The 17,094-nt window shown below is 42.0% G+C and overlaps 1 long non-coding RNA gene and 1 pseudogene across 3 annotated transcripts in view; one reads left to right on the forward strand and one right to left on the reverse strand.

Moving 5' to 3' along the window:
- Positions 1-339: 339 nt before the first annotated feature.
- The window catches only part of LOC131276232 (uncharacterized), an 82,741-nt gene continuing 65,986 nt past the window's right edge, over positions 340-17,094 (forward strand). For 2 of the 3 annotated variants that reach the window (XR_009183733.2, XR_011647674.1), the window contains exons 1-2: positions 16,456-16,573; positions 16,832-16,985. This is a non-coding gene — a long non-coding RNA (uncharacterized lncRNA). Of the gene's footprint in view, positions 421-16,455; positions 16,574-16,831; positions 16,986-17,094 lie in introns of those variants that run through there. The other variant, XR_011647675.1, reaches the window with a different exon arrangement.
- LOC101417692 (hypoxanthine-guanine phosphoribosyltransferase pseudogene) lies at positions 5,344-6,196 on the reverse strand (annotated as a pseudogene).

Here is a 17,094-nt window from a genome sequence, read left to right on the forward strand (position 1 = left end):
ATTCACTTATAACCATAGCATTTCATAGATTTTAATTTCCCTTTAAGATTTTCTGCTTTAAAATTCCTGTGTATCTTGAGAAACTACAACAATTTGCCCATTTTAACTATTTTTATCATCTTGGGTCCTAGAATCATGATCTGTTAGTTGAAAAGGAGTCAGTAACCATCTGCTTACAATGCAACTCCCGGCTCACCCCACCCAGCGCACCTCCTGCTGCCCTCTATTGCGCTGCACCCTGAGCTTCAGTCTTCTGTGATGTAGAAGAATATTTATCTCACAACGGGGGGGGGGGGGGGGGGGGGGGGGCTGGCAGCTCTTCCTGGGAGGCGTCCCCGCTCCTGGCCTGGGGGGAGCCTCGTGGTGGCCAGGGGCCACGGGGCCTTGGGGGTGGGGAGACGCTCTGCCCGGAGGTCGCAGGTAGGGGTCCCCAAAGCCACGTGGGTCGGGAGAGAGCAGGAGCCCCGAGTGCGCGGGCCGCCTGCGGCCCTGGTGGGGGTGGGTCTCCTGGCAAGGGGTGGCCAGGCGCTCAGCCCCGCTCCCGGAAGCACAGCCGCTTTCCCCAGCGCTCAGCCCCGGCCCTGGCCGCTCAGCCCCGGCCCTGGCCGCTCAGCCCCGGCCCTGGCCGCTCAGCCCCGCCCAGCACGCGGCGCGGCTGCGGCAACTTTCAGAGCCTCTGGTGTTGGGTCCGGCCGCTGCCCTGGTTCTTGGGCCAGGCCAGGGCACCGCGCAGGGCTCCCCGTGTGCAGGTCTCCCCGTGTCTGGCCGGCGGGCTGGCAGGCAGCAAGCGCCAGGCCTGGAACCCTCAGGCAGAGCGCGCGGCCCCTCCTCAGATGCCCGCCTGCGCCCGGCTCCGAGTATGAATGCGGACCCCACCTGGCAGGGGGGCCTGCTTCGGTCTTTGGCATTTTTCCAGACACGGATAACTTGTTTATTCCGTGAAAGTTAGTTGAATGAAATTACCTAATTAGAGCTGCAGCACTGTTTACACATGTGCCACCTTCTGTTATCCAAGCCCTGGGTGATAGGCATTTGTATTCTTTTGCAGTTTTGGAGGCCATGAACTTGCTGTGGGAATCATGGTACAGCAAGTTGTCTTGGATAGATATCTCAGAGTGGAACTAGGAACAATGATGTAAATTCTTTTTTTTTTTTTTTAAGAAACTGACAAAATGTTTCCCAAAGTGGCAGCACCATGTGGCATTCTCACTGGAAATGTATGAGGGCTCCAGGTTTTCCACATCTTCTTTAACAGTTGGTATTACCTTTCTTGCTTTTAGTCATTTTAGTATGGCTATATGATAAGTCAGCAGATTTTAATTTGTACTCCCCTAGTGATGAAAAGAATTGAGTGTTTCTTCTCTGGTGAAAGTGTTATTTACATAGTTTCCCATTTTTAAGTGCTATTTGTCATTTTTTTTTACATATAATTTTTATCGATATGTATCAACAAAGCATACAGTTCACCATACAATCAGTGGTATTTGGCACCATCACATGTTGAGCATTCATCACCTCAATCTTATTAGAGCATTTTTTAAATTTCAATAATAATTTAAAAAGTAAATCCATCACTTCTCTATCTGTGCTTCCCCTACTGTTCACAGCTCCCCTTTTTGGCTATTCTTGCACAGATACTTTTTTTTCCCTCTATAAATTGATTTATGCCCAATAGTCCTCCACAGTGGCTGTACTAGTCTGCATTCCCACCAATTGTAAGTGCTCCTATCATTCCACATCCTCTCCAACATTTGTAGTTCTCTTTTTTTTAAAGATTTATTTACTTATTTCTCTCCCCTCCCCCCCCCCCCCCACCCTGGTTGTCTATTCTCTGTGTCTGTTTGCTGTGTCTTCTTTGTCTGCTTCTATTGTTGTGAGCAGCAGGGGAATCTGTGTTTCTTTTTGTTGCGTCATCTTGTTGTGTCAGTTCTCTGTGCGTGCGGCACCATTCCTGGGCAGGCTGCACTTTCTTTTGCACAGGGCGGCTCTCCTTATGGAACCCACTCCTTGTGCATGGAGCTCCCCTCCTCCAGGGCACCCTTGCATGGCAGGGCACTCCTTGCACGCATCAGCACTGCGCATGGGCCAGCTCCATACAGGTCAAAGAAGCCCAGGGTTTGAACTGCGGACCTCCCATGTGGTAGACAGATGCCCTAACCACTGGGCCAAGTTTGCCATCTGACTTTTAAATAGTGGCCATTCTGATAGGTGTGAAATGATATCTCTTAGTTGTGATTTGCATTTCCCTAGTCATTACTCATATTGAACCTTTTTTCACGTGTTTTCTTGCCATTTGTAATTCTTCTTTGGACAAATGTCTATTCGTGTCTTTTGCCCATTTTTTAATTTTTTTAATTATTGAGTTGTAACATCTCTTTACATATCATGGATATTAATCCCTTATTGGTCATGTGATTTCCAAGTATTTCCTTCTGCTGAGGCAGCTGCCTTTTCACCCTTTTGACAAAGTCCTGTGAGGTGCACATGTGTTTAATTTTGAGGAGGTCCCATTTATCTATTTTTTCTTTTGTTTCATGTGCTTTGGGTGTAAGGTCCAAAAAATCACCATGAAGCACAAGGTCTTTAAGATGTTTCCCTCATTTTCTCCAAGCAGTTTTATGGTCCTTACTTTTATATTTAGGTCTCTGATCCATTTTGAGTTGATTCTTGTATAGGATGTAAGATAGGGGTTCCATTCTATTCTTTTGGTTATAGATATCCAGGTCTCCCAGCATCATTTATTGAAGGGACTTTTTCCCCATTAACATGGACTTGGTAGGTGTGTCAAAAACTAGTTGATGTGGACCAATGACCATGAGGTGCAGAGATATCCAGAGATGTACTTACCAAATGCAATGGATGTGTCATGACGATGGGAGTGAGTGTTGCTGGGGGGGGTGAGGGGTGCGGTGGGGGTGGTGGGGTCGAATGGGACCTCATATTTTTTAATGTAATATTTTTACAAAATCAATAAAAAAAGAAAAAGAAAAAAAAAAAACTAGTTGACCATGGAGGTAAGGGTTTATTTCTGGACTCTCAATTCTATTATACTGATCAATGAGTCTCTCTTTTTGCCAGTACCATGCTGTTTTGACCACTGTAGCTTTGTAATATGTTTCAAGGTCTGGCAGTGAAATTCCTCCCATGTTGCTCTTTTTTAGAATGCTTTTGGTTATTTGAGTGCACTTTCCCTTCCAAATGAATTTAGTAATTGCCTTTTCTATTTCTGTCAAGTAGGCTATTGGAATTTTGATTGGTATTACATTCAGTCTATAAATCAGTTTATGTTGGATTGACATCTTCATGATATTTCATCTTTCAGGACATGAACAGGGAATGTCATTCCATTTGTTTAGGTCATTTTAAATTTCTTTTACCACTGTTTTGTAGTTTTCCGCGTACTTCTTTGACTAAGTTGATCCCTACGTATTTGAGTCCTTTTGTTGCTATTGTAAATGGAATCTTCCCCCTGATTTCTCCTCAGATTGTGCAGTACTACTGTACAAGAACACTGATTTCTGCGTGTGGATCTTGTATTCTGCCACTTTGCTGAACTCATTTATTAGCTCAAGTAGCTTTGTTGTATACATTTCAGAATTTTCTAAATATAGGATCATGTCATCTGCCAATTATGCAAGTTTTACTTCCCCTTTTCCTATTTGGATGCCTTTATTTATTTTTTCTTCCCTAATTGCTCTAGGTAGAACTTGTAGTACCATGTTGAATAGCAATGGTGTTAGTGGGCATCCTTGTATTGTTCCTAATCTTAGATGGAAAGCTTTCAATATTTCCCCACTGAGTACCATGGTGTCTGTGGGTTTTTCATATATGCCTTTTATCATATTGTGGCATTTTCCTTCTATTCATACCTTTTGAACTGTTTTTTACCAAGAAAGAATGCTGGATTTTGTGAAATGACTTTTCTGTGTCTATTGTGATCATCATGTGTTTTTTCCCTTCAATTTATTAATGTGGTGTATTATGTTGATTGATTTTCTTATGTTGAGCTAGCCTTGCATACCAGGAATAAAACTCATTTGGTTGTGATGTGTCAGTCTTCAGTAATGCTGCTGGATTCAATTTGTCAATATTTTCACATCTCTATGCTCATTGAAGAGATCGGTCTGTACTTTTTTTCTGCGTAATGTCTTTATCTGGCTTTGGTGTTAGTGTGATGTTGGCTTCATAAAAAGTGTTGGGTAATTTTCCCTCTTCATCATTTGGGAAAACTTTGGACAGGATTGTTTTTAATTCTTTTCTAAATGCTTGGTAGAATTCATCTCTGAAGTCATCTGGTCCTGAGCTTTTCCTTGTTGGGAGGTGTTTGATGATGGATTCAGTCCCTTTAAATGTGGTTGGTTTGTTAATTCTTGTATTTCTTGTAGTGTCACTGTAGGTTGGTTGTGCCTTTCTAGGAATTTACCCATTTCTAGGTTGTCATTGTTGGCATACAATTTCTCATAATATTGTCTTTTGATTCTTTTTATTTCTGTGGGGTCAGTCATTACTTCCCTCCTTTCATTTCTGATTGTATTTATTTGCCTGTTTTTCTCCTTTGCTAATCTTGCTAGCGATTTGTCAATTTTACAGATCTTCTCAAAGAACCAGCTTTTGGTTTTGATTTTCTCAATTTTCTTTTTGCTGCTGCTGTTCTCAATTTCATTTATTTCTGCTCTAATCTTTATTATTTCTTTCCTTCTGCTTGCTTTGAGGATTGGTTTGCTGTTCTTTTTCCAATTTGTCTAGGTGTTCAGTTAAGTCTTTGAGTTTAGCTCTTCTTTTTTAAAATAGGCATTTAGGGCTATAAATTTCCTTCTCAAGACTGGCTTTGCTGCACCCCATAAGTTTTGGTAATTTGTTTTTGTTTTTGTTTTTGTTTTTCCTTTTCCTTTAAAGAGACAGTCTTTATTTTCAGGATTTTTACAGTGAAGAATTCAAAAAAGTGGTAAAGTGTTTTGGAATATAGTTGTTTATATTTAAAAGGAACTGTTGATGAAGATTCACCAGAAATAATCTGAACAAGTGCAAAAATTCAGTTAATACTACTGAAACACTACTAAAATAATTCCAGGACACATGGTTCTGTACACAATAAAATCTCTGTCATTGATACAAAAACTATTTCCTACTTTTCTAAACACTTGATGGTATAATTAACAATATTCAACCACTTCTGTTCTTTCATTAATATATAAAAATTAAAATACCAATAAAAAACTAATATATATTCTCTTTAAATGTTTCTTACAAATAAATTTTCAATATTTTCCTTCAGTAGTGGTGTGGTTTAGGAGATTTTCCATTTACAAGCGAAACTGCAATCCATCCAAAAGGAACTGATAGTCTATAGGCTTATAGTGCAAATAAAGAATTCACGCTGCAGCAAATGACATTTCTAATGTACAAAACAGATAAAATTCTTAAAAAATACATGCACAAGCTCTATTAAGCAGATGGTCACAAAACTAGGACATTTCATAATTTTATTGGTGATGTCAGTGAGACTCGGGGTAGTTCCAAACTCAAGTTGAACTCTCATCTCAGGCTTTGTATTTTGCTCTTCTGGTTTTGCTAATTACACAAACATGATTCAAATCCCTGAGGTATTCATTATAGTCAAGGGCATATCCTACAACAAATTTGTCTGGAATTTCAAACCCAACAAAGTCTGGTCTATATCCAACACTTCGAGGGGTCCTTTTCACCAGTAAGCTTGCAACCTTGACCATCTTTGGATTATACTGCTTGACCAAGGAAAGCAGGGTTTGCATTGTTTTGCCAGTGTCAATTATATCTTCAACAATCAAGACATTCTTTCCAGTTAAAGTTGAGAGATCATCTCCACCAATCACTTTTATGTCTCCTGTTGACTGGTCTTTACAGTAGCTCTTTAGTCTGATAAAATCTACAGTCATAGGAATGGATCTATCGCTATTTCTGTTCAGTGCTTTGATGTAATCCAGTAAGTCGGCAAAGAATTTATAGCCCCCCTTGAGCACACAGAGGGCTATGATGTGGTGGCCTCCCATCTCCTTCATCACATCTCAAGCAAGCCATTTGGTTCTGTCCATAATTAGTCCATGAGGAATAAATGCCCTTTCCAAATCTTCAGCATAATGATTAGGTATACAAAATGAATTAGGTCATAACCTGGTTCATCTTTGCTAATCATGACACTGGGGCTGCGGGTTGCCATAGTGGAGCCGGGTCGGCGTGCAGGCTAAGGAGAAGGAAGCCGGCTGAAAGGGGGCAAGTTTTGGTAATTTGTGTTCTCATTTTCATTTGTCTATACATTTACTGATTTCACTTGCAATTTCTTCTTTGATCCACTGATCATTTTAGAGTGTGTTGTTTAGACTCCACACAGTTGTAAAGTTACCTTTTTCTTGTCTATTTTTGATTTCCAATTTCTTTCCATTATGACCTAAGAAGGTGCTTTGTATAATTTTGATCTTTTCATATGTATTGAGACCTGCAGTGTGCCCTACATGTGGTGTATCCTGGTGAAGGATCCATGGGCACATGAGAAGAATGTATAACCTGCTGTGTTTGGAAGCAGCATTCTGTGTGTCTGTTAGGTCTAACTCATTTATTATTCTTTAAGTTCTCTGTTTCCTTGTTGATCTTCTGTCCAGTTGTTCTGTCTCACGATGTGAGTGGTGTATTAGAGCCTCCAGTGATTATTGTTGAGATGCCTGTTTCTCCCTTCAGTTTTGACAGAGTTTGTCTTATGTATTTTGGGACACCCTGGTTAGGTGCATAAATATATATTCCTGGTGGATTGTCCTTCTTATTAATATATAATGGCCTTGTCTGACTCATAACTTTTTTTCACTTCAAGTCTGTTTTGTCCAATAATAGTATAGCTATCCCTGCTCTTTTTCCAACCTTTTACTTATAGCTGGTTTGTATCCATGAGTCAAAGGTGGGTCTCTTGTAAGCAGCATATGGATGGCTCATGTGTTTATTATCCATCCTGTCGATCTATATCTTTTGTTTGGTACATTTAATCCATTCACACTCAATGATAGTACTGTAAATGCATTATTTACTTCCAACATTTTATTCTTTGGTTTTCATGTGTCATATCATATTTTGGTCTGTCTTTTTTCTCTTGGTTATCCTTTCTGTTCTTTTTTCTTTACTCTCCTCCAGGCCTCGCTCTTCTGTCTTTTTCTTTCAGGCTCCATGGCTTCCTTATTATTTCCTGCAATTTGGATTCTTTTTTACCAAGTCTCTTAGTTTCTTTTTCTTTGTGAATATTTTATATTCACCTTCATTTTTGGAGGACAGTTTTGCTGGGTGCAGAATTCTTGGCTGGCAGTTTTTCTCTTTCAGTCTCCTAATTGCATCACACCACTCTCTTCTCACCTCCATGGTTTCTGATGAGAAATCTGCACTATTACTGGACATCCCTTGTATGTGATGGTTTGCTTCTCTTGCTGCTCTCAGAATTTTCTCTTTGTCTTTGACATTTGACATTCTGAATTTTTATATGTTTTGGAGTATGTCTATTTGGATTTATTCTGATTAGGTTGCAGCGGGCTTCTTGGACATGTGGGGTCATATCTTTCATGAGCATTGGGAAAATTTTAGTTATTCCCTTAAATATTCTTTTTAACCCTTTTTCCCTTCTTCTTCTGGAACTCCCATGACATGTATGTTGTTGTGTTTTCTGTTGTCTTTCATCTCCCTGAGCCTCTGCTCATTTTTTTTCCATTTTTTTCCTCCCTCTTTTCTTTTCTCTCTCCGATTTTAGCTGTTCTGTCTTTGGTATTACTTATTCTTTCTTCTGTACTTTCAAGGCTGCTTGAAATTGTTGTATACCTTTAGTGTGTTTTTGATGTCACCTATTGTGTCTTTCATTCCCATGAGCTCTGTTGCTTTTCTGTTCCACATTTCAAATTCTGGTTTTGCTTGCTCAATGTCTTTTGACATCATTCATCTCTTTAGCCATACTGTCTTTCAACTCATGAATTTAATTTTGGAAATTGGTATGTATCTCGTTAATTAGTTGTCTCAAATCCTGCATGTCTTCTGGGACTTTGATATATTCCTTTTCCTGGGCTGTGTCTTCTATTTTCTTATTCTGGCTTATAAATTTTTTGCTGATGTCTAGGCATCTGATTAGTATGTAGTTTACTCAGATGCTCAATTTCTTTGTCTTTTGTTGGGATTTAGTGGCAGGAGGCTGTGTGTTACTGTTGCTCTTTGATTTTTTTTTAATTGATTTTGTAAAAATATTACATTAAAAAAAATATGAGGTCCCATTCAACCCCACCACCCCCACCCCACCACTCCCCCCCCAGCAACACTCACTCCCATCATCATGACACATCCATTGCATTTGGTAAGTACATCTCTGGGCACCTCTGCCCCTCATGGTCAATGGTCCATATCATGGGCCATACTCTCCCACATTCCATCCAGTGGGTCCTGGGAGGATTTACAATGTCCGGTGATTGCCCCTGAAGCACCATCTAGGGCAACTCTAAGTCCCAAAGGCACCTCGACATCTCATCTCTTCCTGCCATTCCCCATACTCATCAGCCACCATGTCCACTTTTCCCATTCCAATGCCACCTTTTCTCTGTGGACCTTGGATTGGTTGTGTCCGTTGCACCTCTATGTCAAGAGGAGGCTCAGATTCCACATGGATACTGGATGTAATCCTCCCGCTTTCAGTTGTAGGCACTCTAGGCTCCATGGTGTGGTGGTTGTCCTTCTTCAACTCCATCTTGGCTGAGTGAGGTGAGTCCAATAAATCAGATTGTAGGAGCTGAAGTCTGTTGAGGCTCAGGGCCTGCCTATCATATTGTCAGTCCAGAGATTCAAATCCCCTAAATATATCTTAAACCCCAACACCATCTACAATTCCAGTAAAGTAGCATGAAAGTCTTGTGAAAAGAGATCCCATCTAAGTCCGATTTCATCACGCAGAAACACCAGCTCCAAAGAAGAGCCATCTGACATGGCAGTGAACCCCATCTGCCATGACCATAGAACCCGTGGGTCTCTTTAGCCCTCAAAGGAATGAATACCTCGGGTTGTATCTACTTTATCTGTCTCTTAGACTCTGCTCAGTTGTGCATAAGGGCATTCCTTCTGACAGCCTCCAGACTCTTTTTTAGAGACTCATAGCCATATTAACTCATTTCTCCTTTCCATTTCCCCCTTACATTAGGTCAAACAGCATTTTAAAGTCATGTTATTATATGTAGACAGGGATATTCTGCTGATCTGCATTGAACCTTCAATTCAAGGTCATTTTCTAATTGCATCTTCAGCTGGTATGTGGTAGTGATCCCTCGGTGCCAGGGAGGCTCATCCCCAGGTGTCATGTCCCACGCTGAGGGGAATGCACTGCATCTACATGCTGAGTTTGGCTTTGAGAGTGGCCACATTTGAGTAACATGAAGGCTGTCAGGAGGAAACTCCCAGGCACAATGCTACTCTAGGCCTTGTTCTTATTGCAGGTGTATAGGCTCACAAGCATAGCCATTAGTATCAGGAGCCCACCGTTGGGCTCTCATTCCTTCCTGGTTCTTACCGTTGCACCTGGGGGACTGCTGCTGCTCCCCCAGGGACCAAGACAGAGACCCCCCAGCCAGTAACCCAGTACCCCCCCCAGCTGTTGTTTTTAATTGTTTCCACTATTAGTATATCTAAACATTGCCATGTACCCTGGACATATGCCGTGTATAACTCCCTGTCAACCATATATAGCCTGTCAATAACATCCCATATCAGTATTCCTCCGCCACCATTGTTGAACCACTCTGTGATCCAAAACTTCCTGTAAAGTGAATCCCAATATAATGTCAGTTTCCCTTACTAGTAAAGTGGAATATAGCGATGAGTTTAAAGGTTAGATCTAGAGTACATATTGATTTGGAAAAATTTCTACATCCTATCTTTTTCTTTTCTTTTCTAATTATTGAGCTTCTCTTCACAAGAGTCTTAGATCACAGTAATTCATATATACAATATACAGTACTCCCACAGATCCACCATAAAACCTCTTCCCTTCCACAGTGATAATCTTTTAACTTATTCATATCATATTTCCTGAAACTGATGTACAGATTCCGAAACAATAGCTTTCAAACAAGGTGACATCTGTGCTTACAATGTGGTCCATACTTTAGGATGTACAGTTTTCTAAATTTTTTAGTTATCCTATGTTTTGCCTTATGGTTTACATTATTAGTCTGTCGTCCCCTATATGTTTTTGGTGTAATATTACATGTTTTATATTCATCCTCGTGTACTCTCGCAAAACTCCTCTCTTGCCCCCACATTTACCTTGGTTCCATCCATTCAACATCCATTTTCCCCTCCCCTTGGGGCCCACAGCGCCAGCCAATCTCCATTTCCCGAGAAGCCACGTCCAGAGATACTTGCCACAGTGTTCAGGGCCTGACTTTCTCAACTGCCCTAATGTCCTGGGAGCCACCCTTTCTCATGAGAGATACAGTTCTCTTTATTTGATGGCATTAGTCCTCCCCAGGATGTGGGTCCACCCCAACTCTCACTTCTTGGGTCTCTACCCAATGGTACAACCCACCCTGGCAAAATGAGCTTTCAGCTATTCCCCCGGAGTCCGTCCCGCATCAGACTACCCGCCCTGAGCATCCTAAACAGGTAACCCTCCTAATTATATTTTGATACGATTTTCTCAACATGTTACTCTCAACGAACACCTGACACTCTCCTACGTTCATATGTTGCCCCTCCCTCCCCCCAATTTTTGGACAATATTACCCCTCCGCCCATCCCCAGCCCCCCTCAAACCCACAAAGCCCCACCCGAAGGCAACCCCTTGCCCTCATTTTGTCCCGTCTTTGTGCTCATACTTACTGTCAGCTCATCATAGATTCCACCCCTGCAGACGTCGCTCACATCCTTCCTCCATCCCCCGATTTCCTGTAAGCCTCTTTTCCAGTCTCTAGCTCTCTGAGGCAGGTTGCTTATTTCATATCATTGAGGTCATGTAGTATTTGTCCTTCAATGCCTGGGTTGGTTCACTCAACATAAGGTTCTCAAGATTCATCCATGTTATCACGTGTGTTTGTAGTGTATTTATTCTTACAGCCGAGTAGTATTCCATTGTGTGTATATACCACATTTTATTGATCCACTCGTCTGTTGATGGGCATTTGGATTGATTCCAACTTTTGGCGATAGTGAACAATGCTGCTATGAACATTGGTGTACATATATCGGTTTGTGTCCTTGTTTTCAGTTCTGATGGGTATATACCCAGCAGTGGTATTGCTGGGTCATATGGCAAATCTATGGCTAGTTTTTTGAGAAATCGCCAAACTGTCCTCCAGAATGGTTGGATCCTTCTCCATTCCCACCAGCAATGGATGAGTGTTTCCCTTTCTTCACATCCTCTCCAGCATTTGTATTCTGTTTTTTTCATAGCTGCCAATCTTATGGGAGTAAGATGGTATCTCATTGTAGTTTTGATTTGCATTTCCCTGATAGCTAGAGATTTGGAGCATTTTTTCATGTGCTTTTTAGCCATTTGTATTTCTTCTTTGGAGAAGTGTCTGTTTAAATCTTTTTCCCATTTTTTAAATGGGTTGTTTATCTTTTTATTTTCAAGGTATAGGAGTTCTTTATATATGCAAGTTATAAGTCTCTTATCAGATATATGGTTGCCAAATATTTTCTCCCATTGTGTGGGTTCCCTTTTTACTTTCTTGACAAACTCCTTTGAGGTGCAGAAGGCTTTAATTTTGAGGAAGTCCCATTTATCTATTAATTCTTTTGCTGCTCGCGCTTTTGGTGTGATATTCATGAAGCCATTTCCTATTACAAGGTCCTGTAGATGTTTCCCTACACTGCTTTCCAAGATCTTTATGGTCTTGGCTCTTATATGTAGGTCTTTGATCCATCTTGAGTTGATCCTTGTATAAGGTGTGAGATGGTAATCCTCTTTCATTCTTCTACTTATGGCTATCCAGTTCTCCAGGCACCATTTGTTGAAATGGCCATTCTCTCCCAGTTGAGAGGGTTTGGTGGCTTTATTGAATATTACATGGCTATATATATGAGGTTCTATATCAGAACTTTCAATTCGATTCCATTGGTCTGTCTGTCTCTCGAATCTGCATTTCTTATTTGTTGTTGTGTCATCTTGCTGCGTCAGCTCTCCGTGTCTGCGGCCCCACTCCTGGGCAGGCTGAACTTTCTTTTGCATTTGGCGGCTCTACTAACGGGACACACTCCTTTGTGTGGGGCTCCCCTATGCGGGGGAAAACTCTGCATGGCACGGCACTCCTTGCGGGCATCAGCACTCTGCATGGGCCAGCTCCACAGTGGCCAAGGAGGCCATGGGTTCAAACCGTGGACCTCCCATGTGGAGATGGATGCCGTATCCACTGGGCCAAGTCCGCTTCCCAAAAAATTATTTAAGATGTCTAGAAGTGTTAAGTTCCACCACTCTTCAGCCGAAGGGAAAAGTAAGTACAAGGTGCATGATATTGGAAAAGAAACTCTTAGATCAGTGATATGCTTGCACAACTATCCTGCCTCCTGTTGTTTGCTACTATTTATTCCTTAGATTAAGTTCTGCCTTTTGAAGAAATACTGAACAGCCAAACTCCCACTTTTTGTATGAGAGGCTTCAGAATATTTGAACTTCCTCATTTAGCTTAAGTGTAAATATTCTCTACTTCATTTACTCTGTATGTGCTCAAAAAGTATTGTTCCTTTTTGTAAAGTTTTTTGAAGATACAGAGATCACACAAAATGTTACATTAAAAAATAGGTTCCCATATACCCCATTCCCCACAACCCCCACTCGTCCCACATTGACAACTTCTTTCATTAATGTGTTACACTCATTGCAGTTGGTGAGTACATTTTGGAGCACAGCTACACAGCATGGATTATAGTTTATGTTGTAGTTTACACTCTCTCCCAGTCCATTCACTGGGTTTTGACAGGATATATAATTTCCTGCATCTGTCCCTGCAAAATCATCAAGGACAACTCCAAGTCCCCAAAATGCCCCAATATCACACCTCTTTTTCCCTCTCCCTGCCTTCAACAACTCCCATGGCCACTGATATATCAATTATATCAATTATATCAATGCTATAATTTCCATTGCTAGAGTCACAATAATTCTGTAGTAGAATATAGTAGAATACCTCTCTGTTATGAGTTAAGCAAATCAAACTGTCTCAGAGAGTTAGGGACTGGAAGATAGGCTTACAGGAAATAGTTGGTGAGTGAAAGGTTGTGAGTTGACACCCACATGGGGGAAACCTATGATAAATTAGAGGTAAGTAGTTGTGCATGAAGGGATACAACAGGGATATAGGGACACTACTGGGTTCGGCTTTGCATGCTTGAGGTGAGGATGGGTGAGATGGTCCAAGAAATTGGGGGGAGTGTTAGGCGGAGCAGGAGAACAGAAGAGATTGTCAGGTAGTGGTTGAAACTGTAATCATGAGAAACCTCTTTAGAAAATATAATAAGGAAGGGTTACCGGTTTAAGGTGTTTGGTGCATCTTCTGGCACAGGGTGCACCTGGGTCAGGCTTCTAGGGAGTTTGTAAGTGCTCATCATGTCATAGTGTGTTATATGAGGGAGTGTAGACCCATACAGTGAGTGGGAAGGTGTTATGACCCCATCCTGGGGAGGCCTGATATTCTCCCACAGAGGGACAAGAGCATAGGTGGCTCCCAGTGGGGGAGGACAGACTAGTGTGTCAAGCCCTCAGCATTCTTGCAAGTATCTACAAATCTTGTCCTTCAAGAAGTGAAGCTCAGGTGTCAGTGTGGGCCCTGAGGGCAGGGGGAGAGATGAATACAATAATTTGGAGAGGGGATCACTGGGGGGCAAGGGAAGTGTTCTGCATGATCCTGAAGTGATGGATACAGGCCATGTTAGTTATCACCAAAAATTTATAAAAGTTTATAGCCTAAAATGTAAACCATAATGTAAACCATCATGGAACCATGGCTGGTACCTAATCTTTCAACATATGTAATTGGATTCTTAAAAATAAAAAGGAGCACACTATTCATGTATGCAATAGTTTGGATGTTCCTTTCAGGATTTATCCAGAGTGAAAAAAAAATTGAGTTTTATACCTGTATATTTTCATACAATTCTGGAGTAAATAATTGCAAGAGTTGTTTACTATGAAATATAAACCCTGGGGAGGACATTGGTAGTATATAGTAAGGTGGCTGTGGACAGTGGAATGTGTGTGTGTGAAGATGTGTGTTTGGGGTGTGTGTGAATTTCTGAACATCAAGCAGACATGAGGGCAGCAAATTGGACTTCTCCTCCAAAGGCTCCCTCCATTCCTGACCATCTTGGGAGAATATTCAACACTTCAAGTCACAAACTCTGCCCTTCCGTATGTTCCCAAAGAAGAGATAGAAACCAGGGGAAGAAGTAACAATTCAGTGGAATGAATGCCTAGTATGTGCCAACACTTCTGGTGGGCTTTGGCACATGGTTGTCAGATGGTGGTCAATGAGGAAGTTCAGGCAGAATGGCCCTCCAGGCAGTTCTCACTCTGCAGGCTCATGGACATATTTTAGGGATTGGGCACGGAACAGTGTTTGGACAATAACAGAATCTCCCACCTGCTGTCAACTCTTCAACCAAAACAAGGATGGGAGTTGGAGATGACACCCAGGTATGTGAAAACATGAGAGCAAAGCCAAAAAGCCCTGGACTAAATGTGATGATGAATTCCATCCCTGACTGAGAAGAGAGACCACAGGAGAGTTGAACTAGTTTCTTACAAGCAGGATTCATTTACTATTTCAAACATCCTGAGCTGAACTATGTTACATCCATTTTCCAATAAAGAACTTGGAATGGAAAGGACTTGGTGACTTTCCCAAAGTCTTACAGCAGTGAATGGTGGAGCATGGGCTCTTTTGTTCCCTCAATATATTATCAATTAATGACTGGTGTGGTCACTGATTTCAACACCAGGAAGAAGCAGTATGGGAACACATGATGAGGATGCTCTACCCAAGTGAAGCCTGCATGACATGGTGCTTAGGAATCTTCTAGACATTTGTTACTTGGTGCCCAACCCTTGTCATACTGCCTCTGTGACATACAGCCTATGAGTCCCACATCACTTTGGTGAGGTCCAGCTTGGAACAGAGAGAGGACATCAGCTGCGGAAAGCATGGCCAAGTACAAAATTCCATTACAGAAAGGACAGTAGAGGGCAGACAGCCTCTGGATGCTGCTCACTTTGGAACAAGAAGTAGAGGTGAAGGAGAAATTGTGGACAGAATTGTGGGTAATATGTGAAGATGACAAGAGGAGAGGGTCCTGATACGTGACTTTCTATCCCAAGCTCTTTGCCAGCAGCAAGCATGGGTGTCAAGAAACCTTGGTGAAAGGGCAGCCTTATTGCCATTTGGCCTATGTGATGGGACAGCACCCTGCAATGCAACCCCACCTGTGTGTGCTGAAGTGTTGCAGAGGACACACTCTGGGAGTCATGGATTGCCTGAAACCACAAAGTCAGTGCAGAAGGAATCAGAACTTAGAACTTAGAGAAAGCAGCATTGGCCAAGAACAAGGGTGTATGTCAGGGAATCTCAATGTCTGTTAGGGCTGACAGGATGAGTCGAGAGACTGGACCATGGACACCTCAATTTAAGAGGTTAATTAGAGGTTGGAGGGTACCAAAAATTTTTTTTCAATACAAAGAGGGTGTGCACTGTATCTCCTTGATCTCGGGTTTTTTTCTTGATTGTATCCTCATAGGACACTTACCTCTTAATTCAGATCCAGAAGATGTCCAACCAGTGCTCAGCTAAACTCTCCACACCACCCAGAATCAAATCCTAGTCACTAAATCCCACATCCCCAGGCTGTCTAACGGCTCTAACCATGGGCCTGGACAAGAGCCCAGGTACGGGCTTGATTGAGGGCCTCAGCCCTTCTCCACCTTCCTCCCAGCTTAAATATCCCTTGCACATGCAGGGCAGCCCACGGCATGCTAAACAAATCAAACCATTTATTTTTCTCTGTTTTTTTTACAATGAAGTTGGTTTGACTTTTTTTGGAAAGAAACAATTTTAGACATGAGTGTAATTTTCTACCTGTGTTCCATAAAAGAATTTCAGTCATTATTTAGGGAGGAGAGGGAGCAGTGCTTGTGGAGCAATCATTGGAAGAGCCCAAAGGTTCCTGAGGTCAGCCCCCTTGGCCACAAAGTGAATCCCTCCTCAGCTACTTGGACAAGACTCATTCCTGCACCGAAATACACAAAGCGACTTCATATCCTCTGTCCCTATATCGCGTTGCATGCATATATATTTTGATGGACTTGTGAATCTTCTTTTGGCCCACATCCTTTTTCTGTCCTTATTAGCATTAAGAAATAGGCCAACTCTAATTATACATTTAGTAATCCTGAGTCTTAATGTGCTATCTCCTCTATAGAGGCAGAAATATGCAGATTCATGCCCCTAGGAAGCAGGCTCGGGGGTGTCTACTCAAACCAACCACACAACACATGGCCTGCACGTGCTGAGGACCATGGAAGCTCCAATGTCTACATCCTTAGGTAAGGAAAGCACAGGAACACTCGGGGAAGGTGTTCACTCACATATCAGTTATAGAAAATTAGCTGATATTCCAGAAACCAAAAATGTAGAAGAGCAACTTTCCATGAGGAAAGTATTAGGAGATACAGATAATATCCTGGTGGCCATCCAATGATGGCCACCCACAATGGAGCCAGGCCTTGTGAGAAGGCATAAGGAAAGAGACTAATGGGGACTTGTCACTAAACAGGAAGACCGTGACATTTCTCTTTTCCCAGGAGCAGGCTGAAAGAATATAGACTGAAGCAGGAGGACAGAACTAGGTCAGTCACCTGTGGATCCACCGAGACTGCAGCCATCCGTATCCCTCCACCTTCAACATCCCACCATCCCTGAAGTAGCAGTGTTGGACAAATACAATATTGCAGAACGGTGAGCATTTTAAATCAAAACTAACTTTATATACATTTTCAAGAAAACGCCCAAAACTACCATTCCTCCTCCCCTATCAAGGGTATCATATTCATATTGGAAAGCCTTT

The sequence above is a fragment of the Dasypus novemcinctus genome, chromosome 27 (assembly GCF_030445035.2).
Source record: "Dasypus novemcinctus isolate mDasNov1 chromosome 27, mDasNov1.1.hap2, whole genome shotgun sequence".
Lineage (NCBI taxonomy): Eukaryota > Metazoa > Chordata > Mammalia > Cingulata > Dasypodidae > Dasypus > Dasypus novemcinctus.